The following is a 13367-nucleotide window of genomic DNA, read 5'->3' as shown; positions in this document are numbered from 1 at the left end:
GATGGGGAGGCCGGGCATTTGGTCTGCCTTTTGGGAAACGTGACAGCCTCTTCACATGCAATGCCAAACGCTTTTTCAGGTTCTTCGTGCTAATGGCTTTTCCAAGGTGGGACAGAGAGCAGAGGACACAAGACAGCTATGCCGGAGTCCAGATCCTGGCTGTACATCCTGGCCGGTGGAAGCTGCGCACGGGGGTGACGTGTGCCAGAAATGCCACAACCAACTCGAGGAACTGCTGAAAAGTATCTCCGTTTTGTGTGTTTCATTTTTAATGATTATGGAGCACAGACTTGCATTATGAATCCCCTCAGAGTTCTTCTGCACAATTATCCCAAAGGAAGGAACGGGACTCTGGTCTGTACCACTCGAGGATGCGGGCGGGAAAACGTAAAAATGTCCCCCCACATTAAAACAAAACAGAACAAAACTAGGAGATCCGGAAGAGGGCTCAGTTAAGCATATTTCCCTGACATTGCCACATATTGTGGCAGGGGCAGGAATTGGTGGTGGTAATACGAAGATGCATTTTTTTAAAAAAATCCCCGCCCCCCCAGCCCGCTTCCTGAAGTTGCAGAGAACATCCCCCGCTCTGCTCAGCTGAAAGCAGAACCTTCTTCCAGTCCAAGGAGCCTCCTTTGCCCCCTGGGGGAAGAGTCCGTGGGACATATTAGGGTTGTTTGTATAAAAAAGCAGTGTGCCCCAACACTTCGAATATGACGCAGCAAAAGGGCCCTTAGCAGGTGGAGTTTTTCTCATGCTCTGGATCTGGCCGATGGCCATATTGGACACATCTCCCTTCGCTATGAGGTGGAGACAACCATGCGGTTTTGTGTGGAGATAAAGGCTGCGGTTTCTTGTGTGGCTCGCTTGTATGAGCTGCCACCTTGTCTTTGCTCAACACACCTCTTTTGGCCACGTGCTTGTTGCTGGACAGCATCTGGGTGCAGAGGCGTAGCAAGGGGGGAGAGCACCTGGTGCACTGGTGCGTGCATCCTCCACCCCTGCCATGCCAACGTCCGTCCCTGTCCCACCCTAGAACGTCCCCACCCCACCCTGCCCCGTCCCCACCCTGTCTGGGTGGGCCGGATTAATGGAGCGACAGCAGGTCCTAAATCACCCCGGGGGGCTGCAACAATACAACCCTTTGCAGTTCCCTTCAGTCTTGCAAGAAAGGCCAGAGGAGAGGAAAGTTTTGAACTGAGGCGCTTCCTTCTAGCTCGTCAGCAGTCAAAGGGTTCATGTGGTCCCAATTCTTGGCAGGATAAGGAAGTCCGGCCGACTGCATGGCGCTCACAGCCTCTGCCCATTCCTGCAGCTGGGACGTGCGTGTCCTTCGGGGCATTTCTACTGGTCCACAGAATCAGAACTACTTGGTCATACTGTGGGATTCGGTGAAGCGTCAGCAGTGGTGCAGCCCCTCCCCCTGGCCCACCTGTGACAACGGGGTCCAAAACGGATCTCAGAGCATCACTTAGTCAGCAGCTTTCAGCCAAAAGGGGAGCAGATCGAAATTATGAGTTGCCAGTTTTGTGAGCCGGTCGAGCTGATAAGTGGGAAGTGAATTAGAATAAGATAACGAAAGACAAAAGTCAGGTGGGTCAATGGATCCTGTGCCCAACCTTTCTATGAAACTAGTGTGTACCTATTCAAGGCTGACCATATAAGTATGCTGAGAAGGGGACATATGGGGCAGGTTATAGGGACCTTTATAGACAGAGTTAAAAAGGATTATAGAAATTAATTAATGCAGATCTATTTAGCCATGATAAGAAAAATTGTTTTTTAAAAACACAGCATCCCTGTCATTACAGTTATCAGGCATAGCCTGGAAATCGGCGGGAGATGGCGGAGGGAGGGGCTTACATGGCGGAGATGGCGGAGGGAGGGACTTACACCGAGGGGGAGGGGGAGGGAGGAGTACTCAGCATCCCTGGAGGGACGACACAAGTCTCAGTGCAACCCCAAAGGGATATCTTTGCGTGCAGGTGGTGCTCTAGTATTTGGCCTGAACATTATATTTTGGGGGCAATGCCAGAGCATCGCCTCGAAGAGTCGGAATGTATCTCTCACCCTCCTGTTAAAGAGACTTGTACTAACACCCTTTCAGAGCTTTGCCAGCGAAATACTGATCAGCAACTAAATCCCCCAAGGTGTATCTGACGTGATGATGTCAGTTCCAGGTCACAGCTGATGCTGTGTCATCATCCCGGAGACGCCAAACACGCCTGCCGTTTTTCCTCCCGCTGATCAGTGGAGCATTGGCAGGTAGCAGCAGCAGCAGCACCAACGGGGCAGCCAATCAGCTGCCACCAGCGCAAACGTGGCAAAGCACATGTAATCAGGGATATAACTGAATTCTGTTCCTGAACAACAGGTCAAGGAGAAGGGTCAATAGAAAACATCAGCTCATCTAATGTGTTGTTTCTTTTCTCTCTCTCTGGCTAAGCGGACTTAGGAAAAAGGAAATGGAAAAGCCAGTAAGGAGAGCTGTAGTATTTAAAGAGCTGCTTTGAAGGCCCAGGAAAAGCTCTGCTAAAAACAGAAGTTCAAATTGGTTGCAAACCTGGTGCTACGAAGGTCTCAATGGTGCAACACCTTCCATTGCTTAAGAGGCATTGAACAATTAACACCCACTCCAATTCCCTCCATGATATTGTTACCGCCAGGAAAATAAACAAAATATTTTCCTGAATCAGGTTGCCTGGCTACACTGGCTCCATGCCCGGACGCGGAGACTTGTGTAGTTCAGAAGCCTCCATAAGGCTCACAGAGAACGCTTATGTATGCTTGTGCCAATGATATATGGTTTCCCTCCTGCTTATGCCCTTTCAAGATGTAATAAAAGCCCCTCTTTAGTTGAATTTATGATGTGCCCACTGTTTAGGATTTTAGTTTGACTAGGTTCTCCAGTTAAGTTTAAGGTTCTGTTATTGTTAGGTTTAGGAAAGTCTTGCCTATAAGTATGTGTGTTTATCCCTTTAAGGTTTCCCTAATGCTTAAGTTTAGAAATGTTATTTTTGAAATTTGTGTCTGATGGCCAAAGCAGTGGCCTGAAAGGTTTGATATTAAGGGACAAGGAAGTTGGCTCTGGAATGCAGCTTAGACCAACACCCAGCCGACTCCTTAACGAAGACAAAGACCCTCTTTGGACTTGCAAATCGAATCTGTTGCCAGCACCCAAAGGTCCTCAGCCGTTGGAAGATGTGCAGGGACCACCATTGGACAGTTTGAACTTTCCTTTGTTGCAACGATGTGAGGTGGGAGCCTCAGGGTAGTACCAAAGGAAACAGCCATCTGATAGAGGAGATAGCTGGGTGTGGCAGCGAGCCCACCTGGATTTTAGGAATGGACCTTATCTGCTCTCCATTCAGCACCATCGCGAGATCTCACGGGAAGACGGCTGACAGCGGGATTTTGTAATTCCATTCAGAAGTTGTAATTGTATCTTGCTTTTGGGTTGTTTGTTTTCCTATTGGTGTTTGGTGAGAGACTTGCCCCCTCACCTCCCATTTCCCTGCCCCTTTGCCCCCTTTGGGAATAAAAGTTCTTGCACGGTGTTGCAAGAGTGCGATTCTCCTGACCGAGCTGTGACCATCACTTGCAAATAAAATCCTTTTGCTTTGAAGAACGTCGGCTTCCTTACGTTGCTGAGCTGAAATCACTTATTGTTACCTGAGCAGCAGCGGTAACAATACGAAAGAAACTTCATCTGGCCAGAAGGGGAAATTTGGTCATGCCAGTATAAAACTGTCCCGTTGATGCTCCCAGTGGCTTCTCACTGGGGGAAACTGTGGACTTCAGGAAGTTCAGGAAGGCTCTTCGATCCTCTCGTCAGGACATCCTGGGCTCAGTCGGTTCATCCACCTGGTGGCCCCTGAGCAGCTTCATCCAGGAACTGGAGAAATGGTGGCTTCCAAACGTGGAATCCGCCTCTGCTTGTGAGAGCTGCGCCCGGGACCAGAAGGGCTACTGCATATCTGGGGCCACGGACTCCTGCCAGAGATGACAACTGCTGTCTGCTTGGCAGAAAGTCTTTGGGGGGAACAAAAGCTGGCAACAGAAAGCAAGTGTTTCAGCAGCACATTATTTTGAAGCAATGCTGATTCTGAAGGAGCTCCCAAGTTGTGTTCTTTAGACCAGCATGTCAAACCCAGCTGGAGTAAAACGGAGGCGCAGGCAGGACGATGGCCTGGTGGGTGGGGCCCCTTCTGCACACCTTGTTGGCCTTTCCTATGATGAACAGAACCAAAATAGTCACACCCCAGGGAAGATCAGCGCCTCTGAAGCAGCGGAATGTGCTGTACCATCGAGACCTCCATAGCACGAAGGTTGCAAGTTGCAACCTATTTGAACATCTGTTTTTAGCAGAGGCTTTCCTGTGGTCTCAGATCTGTTTGGAAAATCCATCCTCTCCCTTGGAATTCCCCCACCTCAGATGGGTTGAGATCTATACCCTAATCTGTGCCCTGGGAGAGGGGGATCCGAAACCCTTGTGTAAATTTATACCAATGTCTTATAACCTTCTTTCATTTCGAAAAGTTCCTTTTCCTCGTGCTCTGACCTGATTCTGAAAGAGTCAAAGTGGAAACACCAGCGGATTTTGCCCTGGGACACATACTCAGAGTGGAGGCATTTGCCTCAACTTGTTTGAAAATGCTGTACTTTAATCAGCTGGCCGACCTTGCAAATGCAAAATCCGCCCCCTAAATGCTGGAGGTAGGAGGGGGGCCTTACTCCGGGTTGGGGACTCAGATTAAATTCAGGTAAAGGAACGGCGGATTGCATCAGGAAGAATCAGTGGGAAGAAGCCCCAGCTAGACAAAAAAGAGAAAGGGCACAGATACAGGCCAATCTGAACTTAGCCTCCACAGGGGTCAAACTGAAAAAAATACATACAAAAGCCGTCTCGATCACTGGTAGCACAGAACACCTCTGCTGGATCCGGTCACACCCATCGTCCTGTTTCCTTGGTAGCCAAACTAATGCCTCTGGGAAGTTCACCAGTCAAATATGAAGGCATATGTCTGGCCCCAGCGTCTGGCACCCAGAGATACACTTCCTCTGACTATGGAGGTTCCATTCACCTATCATAGTCAAGACTTTAGGCATCTTGCAGTGTAACACCCCCCCCCCCCCATTAAAACCATGCATAAAACTAATCTCTATTCAGTGACTGACAAAAGCTCAGTTGTGGGGCTTGCACAGACACGCACACGTTGGGCAAATGGGCACGGATATTCTGGTTATGCAGTTTTCTTTGGCTAACTTTCTTTGATCCATTTTATTTGGAGGATTTCAAAGAGCGTCTTGACACCGCTAACAAAAAAGAGGTCATTTTAAAAGGGCCACAAAATACTGATTGGCACCTTGAACAACTGGAGGGCTCCGTGGAGAGGCCGGTTGGCTCAGGACGGAGGAGAGCGCAGCGGCTGGATCTTCCCTGGGGCACGACGGTTGCGGTTCCGTTCACCATAGCAGAGGTCAACAAGGGCTGACTGCACACTTCTAGCAGCAACTCAGTTTTGCTTCGCAGCCAGAGTAGGCAGAGTTGCCAGTGGGCACAGCTTTGCCCTGGACCGCTTCTGCTTGCCCACGGCCAGCCTGCCTAGTAGCCTCCCCCCTCCTCCCCACCCCCTCACGCTGCCTCTTCAAATGCTGGCGTCCCTACGTCGATAGGAGCCACACGGGCAGGCCCCACCCCCACCTCCTCTGCCCTCCCTGGTGATTGGGGGGGGGGGCATTTTTAAAACTTTTTTTTTCAGACAAGCTTCTATTTTAACTACAAGGCTTTCTCTTCTGCTTTTGCAAGGGAACAACACAAGCAGGGTCTCTTTTTGACTCCCCCCCCCCCCCACGGCCCCAGCTCTGCTTCTGTCCTCTCCGATCATCAGGAGGAGCAGCAATGGCGTAGGAGGTTAAGAGCTGGTGTATCTAATCTGGAGGAACCGGGTTTGATTCCCAGCTCTGCCGCCTGAGCTGTGGAGGCTTATCTGGGGAATTCAGCTGGGTGACCTTGGGCTAGTCACAGCGTCTCGGAGCTCTCTCAGCCCCACCTACCTCACAGGGTGAGGGGGGAACGGGGTATGTTGGGAAAGGGGCGACACTATCGGTATATTTGCTATCACAGGCATAGTGATATAAATGCAATCTAAAGGGCTTTAACAAAGTTCGTTATCTTGCAACTATGAGTGATGATGAGATCTGTGCCTTTAGGAGGAGTTGATGGATGGACCTCAGAGAACCAGGAAAAGCTGCAGAGGCCCACTGATAACAGCGAGCTGGTAGAGAATGGGTCCTCCTCGGGTGTAAACAGAAAAACACAAGGCAACCCCTCTGAAAGCCCACTGCACACTGAAGAGCCCCTGAAGAGCTGAGGTGAGCGTTCCATGAGGCGTACAGAACGGGGCCATCAGCCTGTGCAGGCTTCCATTTTATTCCAGCATGGCTTGATGTACTACTGGTCTTCAGAAAACACCTTTGGAGAAGAGCTATTTCCAGAATAGAACTGAACAGTATCTTGAAGAATGTGCTGCAAAACTTCTAAACAACGAATCAGGAAGTCTCCAGTGGAATCTCATCTCTGCCCGAAACTCTCCAGGTAATTTAGGCAAGCCTCCCCCCCCGCACCTCCCCCAATCAAGGAGGCTGGCTTGTAGTGTGGTTGGAAGAGAATATATGGGAAGGGAACTCTGAAACCCACTCTATAAATGGCGAGCATTTTCATGACCGCTGTTAAGAGTAGCTGTGCAATCCTAAAGAAAGTTGCTCAAACCTAAGCCCATAAAAATGAATGGGCTTAGACTAGAGTAATTCTTCTCAGAATTGCACTGTACATGATGTTCTAGATCAGGGGTCGGCAACCTTTAGCACCCAAGGAGCCATTTGGCCCTGCTCCCAAGCCCCGCCCCCGCCCCCGCCCTCCCCAAGCCCTGCCTTCAGTCAAGTGGGCAGGATAGACAGCGGCAGCAACGCCAATGACGGCAAGTTGTACTTGGGACGCAGTGAGTGCGCTTCCTTCCCCGCCCCCTCCTCCCTCCCTCCCTCCAGCGTCCTTTCCTCTCCTTCCCAGTATTATTTATTATATGTAATTTTACAGATGCACAATTATGCAGCAGATGCAATTTCCTACAAAAGGGCAGGCTGACTAAGGTTTTACCGATGAAGTGGTTGGACCATGAAATGGGCAAATATCTAGAACTCCCATCCACAAGGTCCCTGCTTAACAATACAGAGGACTTTTATCTCTCTTATCCCTACTGTGTATTACGTTGCAGCACAGAGGACATGTTGTTGTGAAATGCCAGTCTTCATCTGGCTGTTGTAAGTTGTATGTCACATGCGACCTTGTTGAATATGGTTGTTTTGTATTTTTGTTTCTGTACATTCTGATTTGTTCATTGTGCAATTCTTCCCTTATTTAGCACCACACAAATAATTCAGCTCTCTTTCGGCATATTATGTGATGACCTGTAGCTGGGCGTAGCACACTAGGCAAGCCCAGACACTTCTTCTGCCCATCAGAGATTTAACTCTGAGAGCTGGAAAAGGGGATATCTGAAGCTGGAAGCATTCTAGTGCACACGATACGTTTTCACAACCTCTTTCCCTCCACGGGCACGTGCACCCAACCACACCACCAGCCCCCACGTTCAATATGAACTAAATGTGGTGGTGAACTAGGTTCCAGGAAAGTCGGGATCTTTTCTGGCAAAGGGTGGGGGGGGATATCATGGGATGGCCCAGACCCACAGTGGGGCCGGGAAGAGCAAGCAAACCAGTTGCTGAACCCAGCATGTCTTCAAAGGCCGGAAAAGGGATTCCGAAGGGGAGAAAAGAGACGGAGAAGATGGCGAGGAAAAGGAGCTCGCTGAGAGCCGCCCACCTTTCACCTGGGATCAGCCAATGGCAGCAGCAAGAGGGGAAAATTATGACCCAGGGCTTGCTGAGGAGAGAGGCCAGGAGAGGCCACGTTGCCTTTCATCGGTGGCCATGCCGCCTTCCAGGACTCAAAGGCGATGGTGAAAAGCATAAGGCTAGCTCAGACTTCCTTGGGGTCTCCATGGGAACCAGCCCCGCAGGGGGCCCATTCTGCCTTTCCTCCTTCCCCGCTTTTGTTAGGGATTGGTTGGTGGTGGCTGTTTGTGTCATTGAAGCTTTCCTTCTCAAGGGCTGGGGTGAACCTGGCAAACAGACCGAATCCCCAGCACCCCCTCCCCTCGCCCCTGACCCCGCTCGGACCTCTTTCCTCACCCATCCCCAACCTGGCTGCAACTACGACACCCCAACTGGATTGTTTTGTGTTGCACATGATCCAAACCATACAAGGAGCTCCACACTTTTGTATTGCATCTGAATGCCAGTCCCCACTCCACACAGAATTGTATCCTACCAGTTCACCTTCAGTGTCGCCTGCAAAACTATTTCAAAACTGTGATGATGCCCAGAGTCAGAGGGAGTTCTTGGGCCACTTGGAAGGGCCGCCGGCTGCCGGGGTGGAGCCTGGACATCTCCAGACTGCAGGAATCCGCTCCCAGATAGAAGAAACGGCAGGTTTGATGGGTGGAGTTCCCGTCTCCTCAGGCTCCACCCCCAAATCTCCAGGAACCTTTCAAGCTGGAGTTGGCAACCCTGCCATTTCAGAGCAGCTCAGCTTACTCCAAGCCATCATTGGCAGAGAGGGTGGGTGGGTGGGCACCCCGTTCCAAATTCAGCCAACATCAGTTTGGGCCTAGGAAGAGAAGATGATTTATTCAATCTGAAGAGAAACCAAAATATTACAACGGAGTTCCTTCAACCAGCCACATTCTTGCTGTTTTCCCCAGTGGGGCTCCAGTTCCCTAAACTAAGGTGACCAAATGGTCGCCTTTGTGATCTGGGATGGGGAGGCGGCCGCAGGAGCGCACGGGCTTCTGGGGCTCGCCGTTTGCTGCCCTGTGACAGAGCGGCAAACGGCAAGCCCCAGAAAGCCATGCGCTCCTGCGGCCGGGCGCACGGGAGGCTGCTGCACTGCCTTGCGCCCCCAAGGCAGTGCAGCAGCCTCCCCACAGGGGACAATTTGTAGAACCCGCGGGACACGGGACAAATTGGGTTCAAAGGCAGGCCGGTCCCGTGGACGGTTGGTCAGGGCCTAATTCTAAACCCTTGCCCGGCTGTAGTAGTAAATTCCCAGGTTTGAAGCGGTTGTGGAAGCCAAACAAGGGGAAACAACGCAGGATCCTTATTTACGTGCATAAATTTACATTCTAAACTGCTTTTCTCGTTGAGACTCAGGACAGGCAACAAAACTAGGATGCAATGCCACGAGGACACTCGTGCAACCCATATGCAGCACCAAGCACTTACAGCAGTGGGATGCAGCATGTGACACGTGTGTGACTCAAGTAGCAGCTGCTATTTTAGTCCTAACAGAGACGACCTTGTCGTTTATGGGTGGTTTGCCGGGGCCTTCCTTTGCAGACACTTCCTTAATGGTCCACCTTCCAAATGCTGGACCCACTTAGTTTCTGAGGACTAACGAATCCGGCCAGACGCTGCCACCTTTCTTCCCATGATGCAAATAAACACGATTACAAAGTTAGAAAACGATGCAATGAAAACCACAGAAGAACAGAAGCATCGCGAAGCGGCTGGCGAAATCTTCAGCGATGTCTTCAAAAAGATGTCTGCAGAGAATGTTTTGTATGTGATGATTCCTAGAACCTGTGAGGAATGCACCCGAAAGTACCATATTTCTCCATCTCTGACAGCCCCCCTGTGTGGTTTCACGCCACTGAACACCTGTCAAAGCCAAAGTGTCTGCAGAAGGGGAGAATCTGTAGGGGAACAGACATTTCCCATCCTCTCTCACACAATAACAGGACCTGAAGACTGATTGGCGGAAGATCTGGCAGTACTGAATATGATGGGAAGATCTGAGTTCAACTGTCCACTTGACTGAATTTTTGCAATTAAATCAGAATTTAAATTGAGAATTAACAATGCTGTTTTAAGCGCAGCCCTAACCATGATGGTGCAAGCTAGCCTGATCTTGTCATTTATTGGAAGCTAAGCAGGGTCAGTCCTGGTTAGTATTTGGATGGGGGACAACCACGGATCAGCGGGGTCAGGTCACCGAGGCAATCAATGCCGAACCACTTCTGAACGTCACTTGCCTGGAAAAGCCCACGGGGTTGCCGTACAGCTTGATGGCACTTCCCACCAACACATTTTAAGAAGAACTCCAGATCTGAAGAGGCACAGCGCCACCAGCTGGATTCTACGATGGACCGATTGAATTTCTTGCAAGACACTCTCTCCCTAAAGCTGACCTGTCCAGGACACGGCCTCTAGCTGGCCAGGGACAATAACAGTGTCATAGGCATAAAATGGGAAGTTGAAGCTTTTCATGGCATAGAACTAAGTAACATGATAAACACCAAGTACCTGATAAACACTGCAAATAAAACTATGTGACTGCTGATTTACCTTATTTATATTGTCTTTTACTCACTGGGACTCAAGGTGGATTATAGATTGCTATCAGATAGTTTTCCAGATAAAATAGATCTATAATTCCTATCAGTTTCTGTCAGCATGGCCAATTGGCCATGCTGGCAGGGGCTGATGGGAATTGTAGTTCCTGAACATCTGGAGAGCCGCAGGTTCCCTACCCCTGATATAGATTAAGTCAATACAATGAACTGGATGGGACATCCAGTCAACCACATGAGAGGATTTGGATAGCAGAAATCTGGAATCAACTAGAAACTGGAATTATTAAAGAGGCACCCGTGGGCTGCCAAAAAGTCAAACCAGTGGGTTCTAGATCAAATCAAGCCTGGACTATCTCTAGAAGACACAGCGGCTGCTAGACAAAACTGAGGCTGTCAATTTGTGAGGCTGTCAGATATACTTTGGTCATATCACAAGCAGACAAGACTCACTGGAAAAAAACAAATCTAGGAAACGTGTGAGACACCAGGCAAGAGATGGGCTGACTCTGTGAAAGAGACCCCAGTCCTCCTCAGCCTGCAAGAGCTAAGGAGTAAGGCTACTAAGGACAGGGTGTTTTGCAGATCATCACTTCACAGGGTCACCATGAGTTAGAAGCAACTTGACGGCACTTCACACCCAACAAAGGGACAGCCGTTGGGTTCCGGACCAGTTTGAAAGTTTGCAGCCCCTGGTGACGACTTCCACACTGCCTCAGAAATAGGTTTAACGTATTTCAATCGTTCAAACCAAATGGACAGAAACAGATCAGTATTATTATTCTTATCATCACTTTTACAAGTCATGAAGTCAGCTTCAACTCATCAAAGCTCCTGCTGTCTGTCTTGCAGATGCAACCGTCTGAAAGCATCTATTCAATCTTGGCACAAGCCTGAGCATTTGTCCAAGAAAAGCCTCCCTATAGCTGGGCATCTCCCTCACAGTTTGCTACTCACCAGGAGACCAGCAATGACCCTCTGACCCCCAGCCCCCTGCTGCTGCCACTCAGCTGTGCTGTATCTGGGGGGGGGGTTGTACAGCAGGGCTAGCTCTCTGCCTCGGGGGTCAGCTGGCTGGGACACAGATCAACGGCTGTAGCAGCTTCGCTTGAGGAAAAAGTTCCCCAGAAGCGCGGCTGCAGGCAGAAGATGGATCCCAATGTTGGCAGGGGGGGGGGATGGGTGGGAGGGAGAATGAGGTTGGCAGCTGCCCTCTCTGCAGGGCTGGAATGTCCTGGCTGTATCATGTGGACCGGGCAGATTTGGGGTCCTGGGAGTAGGCCTGCCCTATCCCCAAACCTCCATGTTTTTTGTCCCTATTATTTGGCTGCTTTTTCTCTCCAAATGCCCCATCAAAGGGGCTGTGGTCCTCTCCTCTGCCATCTCCAGACGGTTTAAAACAGGTCAGCAAAAGAACGTCTTTGGGATGGAGATAAATGCTCAGACTGATCATAATTACGAGTGGAAACACGGAGCAGCCAGCGAGAGAGAGAACAAACGGCAGCCGCTTGGCCAAACCGTCAAAACAAAGCCTTCGGAACAAGTGACTTGGCAGGGTTCTGCCGACGGGCTCTTTCTCGAGGGGATGCTGCCACCAGGTGGAATCGAGGAGATGTTGGATCTGGTAGGGAAACTGTCCCACCACCATCAATAGTCACGATGACTTAGCAAACCGAAAATGTGTTACAAAACAATAAGTGGAAGGTTCTGGGCAGAAAATATTAATTTATCCCTTCTTGCTCTCATATCTAAATTCTTTTGGCTTTCAGTTTGTGCTTTCAATTTACTTTTAAATTATGCGATATTTCTAATAGCTGATCTTTACTTTCCAACTTGGCTCATCCCAATAGATGAGAAATTTACCACTTTTGGTATTTCCCCACCCTTTTTTAAAAATCATGGGGCTAAGTGAATCTGGTTTAGCGATCAATGACTATATTTGATCCCTTCCAGTCCGGCTTCCGTGCTGGGCATGGGACGGAGACTGTTCTCATCGCCGTCACAGATACGCTCCGTATTCAGCTCTTCTGGATCGACTGAGGCGGATCAGCTTGCTGGTATTGTTAGATCTTTACCGCGAGCCGCTTTGATGTGGTCGACTTCACAACCTTTTGACCCACCGCCTGGTCAGCCTCGAGTAACGGGCACTGGTTCCTTTCAATGGATTGTCTCGTTCCTCCTGGGCTGGAGTCAGCAAGTGAGGTGCGCTGGATCAAGCTTCTCCCAGAAGTGCCCGGCTTTATTGGCGGTGTACCCCAGGGGGGCGCTGTTATCCCCGCTTGCCCGTTATTTAACATCTACATGCGACCCCTTGCTCAGCTGGTAAATGGAGTTTTGGGCTGGCGATGCGTCACCAATATGCGCTGCCGGATGACAACGCCAGCTCATCTCTGTTGATGAGGAGGGGGGTTAGCTGTCGCCGCGCCCTGGGCGGCTCTGCAGCACTGGTTGGAGGCGGTCGCTGGCTGGTTGCGGCAGAGCAGGTTAAAAACCGCTGGAATCCATCGGAAGACGGAGATCCTCTGGCTTGGCCACAAGCTAAGGAGTGGGTGGACTTTCCAGTCGCCGGTGTGTGGGAAGCGTCACATTGGCGCCGACCCTTCTTCGCGGCGGCAACCTGTGGGGTCCACCTGGATTTGTCTCTTTCTATGGAGACTCCAGGTGGCCCATGTAAGCCGGCTGTTGCTTTTTTCCATCTTCGCCAGGCTCCGTGGCTGGTCATTCCTCTTCCTCTCCTCCCAAAGTGTCGGACTCTGGCCACTGTGATCCATGCAAACGGTCACCTCCAGATTGGGACTATTGTAACTCGCTTCTACGCTGGCCCTTCCTCTTGCGCTTTGATCCATTGAGACTCCTCCAAACTGGTCCAGCATGCAGCAGCTGCCAGTTTGCTTACGT

This window comes from Sphaerodactylus townsendi, linkage group LG15 (genome assembly GCF_021028975.2).
Source record: "Sphaerodactylus townsendi isolate TG3544 linkage group LG15, MPM_Stown_v2.3, whole genome shotgun sequence".
NCBI lineage: Eukaryota > Metazoa > Chordata > Lepidosauria > Squamata > Sphaerodactylidae > Sphaerodactylus > Sphaerodactylus townsendi.
This window is presented reverse-complemented; position numbering follows the sequence as displayed.